Genomic DNA, 3,543 nt, shown 5'->3' with positions numbered 1-3,543 from the left:
AACTTTTAAATTATACATATAAATATTTGAATATTTTACGTAAAATTTAATTAATAACGAATAATTTAATTTTATTATTTTCTTAAAATTCATAATTTCCAAAAATTGAGCTATAGCTATTACTTTCAAAATAAATAGTTATTTTTATTCTAAGCTATTCAATGTTTACTAGAATTTTTATAAATGAAAGATTTGTAGATGACAATTAATGGTTACGAATAATTTTATATATCAAATTTTATAATTATTGACTGATGTATAAAGTTCATATAAATATACAGGTTATCTACAAATGTGTAAGTTCAGTGACGCCTTATCATGGAAGAATCATCATATTTCTTAGATATAAAACTGCAAGTGTTGCACTTATGTGTCAGAATGTGTAGATTTGAATGAGCATAAAATGCGATACGTTGTGATGTTCTCGGAATACTACTCAGTATAAATTATTCATTTAGAGTTGGAATGAGCTAACTAACAGAATTATCTTCTACGCTAAACGCGTTTTGCGATTGTCGAGTAAAATGCGCGTAATAATGTGTTAAAATGTGAAGAAAATAAATCGTCGAATTTTGAATGAGCGGACAATTCTTTAATTTATTAAAATTAATTTATCGCTTTTTCATTCACATTAATTAATATATTAATTTTTTTAATGTATTGCTTTTTTTAAATCACCTTTTGAATAATAAAAATGCACAACTTTTCGAAAATTTATCTACATGATGAAATATCTAACTTCTCTAAGGGTTCAGATTTTCCGAGTATCCCAAGTTTATCCTTAAAATTCGATTTAACATTCGGTAAATCACAAGGATAAAACGATACCTGAGTGACACTCAGATGGGAATCTGAACATAGCCGAGGATTCCGTGTTTACGGTCACATGGTTTCTCTACGCACACCATTCGTAAACAAGAGGGACGCACAATGGCGGCGGGAGTAGGGCAAACCAACCCCGTTGCCGAGCTGTCGCTTCTTGTCTTATCTTCACACACGTTGAAATATTTCACACACTCGTCCTGCGTTTCACAGATATGCTATCCGTAATCCCATCGAAATGCATTTCTCACGATGAATATTATGAAACACGGTGATAAATGAAGACCGTATGCGCTTTGTGTGAGGAAAGAGAGAAGTGGAAATTATTCTTTAGACTTTGAATATAGATTCGATCCTTAGGTCTTTTGAAAATTCTGCGCATTTATTAAATGACATACGGCAAAATAAAATATGAAAACTCATGATAAAATGCATTCAATGATATTTAACGCCGAGAATACAAGTTGTTTATATTTTGAGAAATACAAAAGAAAATTTATAAAGCTAAATCAATAAAGAAACTAACTAAAAGTAATATAACATCAATGTTATAATTTTACATCTAATTTAACGATGTAACTGTTATTTATAACATTGATGTTATTACTGTTAATTGATATTTACTGGAAATTAGATATCAAAGCTAAAATTATAATTCACAATTCAAAAGAAATCTTATTTTCGTATCGTAATTTACAAACAAATCATTTCGAAACAAATACTTTCATTTACAGATCACATTCTTCCTCACTGCAGGAAATCTGTCGGACTACATCCATGCATTGAAGTTCTTATTAACCAACATGATTTCAAATCGTGATCACCTTATTAGATAAGAGTCTACGAACAATCGATCGTTTTTGATGTTGTTGAATTTCTGTTCATCAGCGAGATCAACAAGAGTCCATTTAAATCTCTGTAACTCTTACGCGCGATTTTTCATTGGAGTCTTACGGAGAAGCGATTGGCGAACATTCGCCACGAACCAGCTCGTCCAATCGTTGCGCGAATTTCGGTACCGGTGGTTTCACACGCAAGATAGGTACACTGTGGGATCCCCCGCGTTGGCCGCCAACGCAAAGAGAAGAAAACTACCGAAACCGGCCGCTCATATTTCACCGTGAGCTCTCCTTTCGAGAGGTAATGAGAAGCACGACCTGTCTTTCTTTTTTTCTTACTCCTCTTTTCTTCTTGAAAGTTCGGCATCTTTCAACAACCCCAAAGTCCCGCATTCCGCACTTACCTACCTACCAATGCTGAGGTGCTGACCTCCTGTGAGAGGAGCGAAACAGCGGAAACCCGTGACGCTGCGTCTATACTTCACAGAAGACGAAGAAGAAGAAGAAGAGGATGAAGATGAAGATGATGATGATGAAGATAACGACGAGCGCACGCAGAAGATAGAGAACGGCAAGAGTCAGACGGACGGATAGATGGACGCCGCGCGCGAGAGATACAATAGAGACAGACAACACAACCGAAACTGTATATGCACGACCCAGGCGCACGCCGGAAACGGTATTAACGAATGCCCCAGCGTACGCACTCACTCGTAAGCACTCGCGCGAGACACAACGGGGTTATGAGCTGCACACAGGAGGCGACGACACGTCACGCACACATCAGTCCGTTCGCCACTCACAACCACGGTCGCCGCGCGGCCGACGAATCGTCAGGCTGTATCCGGCGTTGAGGCGGCATGAGATCCGACACAGGCCGTGCTTGTGGGTCAGGCTGTAGAACAACCGAGTCTCGCCACGCTGGTCTCAACGGATCCGATCAGTTGACGGCGGGCCCTCGAGCGAGTTGGCCGGTTTCCGAAGGGATTGTTCGTGGCTGCGTTCTCTATGCACTACCGTGACCTCTCTCTTTCTTTCTCTTTCTCTTTCTCTCTCTCTCTCTCTCTCTCTCTCTCTCTCTCTCTCTCTCTCTACAGCTGCCGTCCGATTTCCCAGCTCAAGCCACGATCGGATTACCGAAGAATAAACGCACTCCGTTGTTCCAAAAAACAAGGGAAGGAAAGAGGGGATAACTGCGAAGATAACTTGAAACTTTGAAACTTTAAATTTACTTGCACTTTGAATGGATACGATTTTATGTTGGTATCCTACCTTGATCCTAAGATTATTGTTAGTCCTAATCAAGTTGAATAAAACATTCCGTAAGTGCTATACTCTTCGTTAATTGTACAGACTGTCATATTTTGTACTGTTGAGATATTAAGTTTTTACAAAGTTTATTATTAATTAGAAAGTCCTCCAAAATATAGAGTCCTGTTTGGTATACATATATCTCGAGTCTAAATTACTCGAAGAGCGTAATTTAATATCAGGATAAGTGTATTTAAATGTTGCAGATTTCTGTACCCTTGAATTACACGAGGAGAATTGTGTTGACACATGATGCTATTTATAGATATACGCCTTTCGCGAGCGAATGCGGACTCGTATGATCGATAGAGACGATATTTTCAATCTTTCGCGGTTAATTATAGGCATCAAATCTAATCGGTAATTTATAATTATTGTTATGTATTCGTTATGTCGATAGTAATTTTGCAAATACACACTGACGCGTAGAAAACTGATTGAAGCCTGCGCATGATCGATCCATAGTCTATTTAATTTATGCCAAACTAATGTCACTACATATGTTGTACGTATTATATGAAGTAGATATAAATATATATACATAAATTATATAAGCAACAAAATTATATAT

The 3,543-nt window shown here is 37.3% G+C and overlaps 1 protein-coding gene across 2 annotated transcripts in view; it reads right to left on the bottom strand.

Moving 5' to 3' along the window:
• Positions 1-3,543, bottom strand: part of LOC108688857 (cyclin-dependent kinase 4-like) — a 16,666-nt gene that overhangs the window by 8,571 nt on the left and 4,552 nt on the right. The window lies entirely within an intron of this gene.

This window comes from Atta colombica, unplaced genomic scaffold (genome assembly GCF_001594045.1).
Source record: "Atta colombica isolate Treedump-2 unplaced genomic scaffold, Acol1.0 scaffold243, whole genome shotgun sequence".
Classification (NCBI taxonomy): domain Eukaryota; kingdom Metazoa; phylum Arthropoda; class Insecta; order Hymenoptera; family Formicidae; genus Atta; species Atta colombica.
Note: the sequence above shows the minus strand (reverse complement) of the source record. Positions and strands in the feature narration are given on the sequence as shown.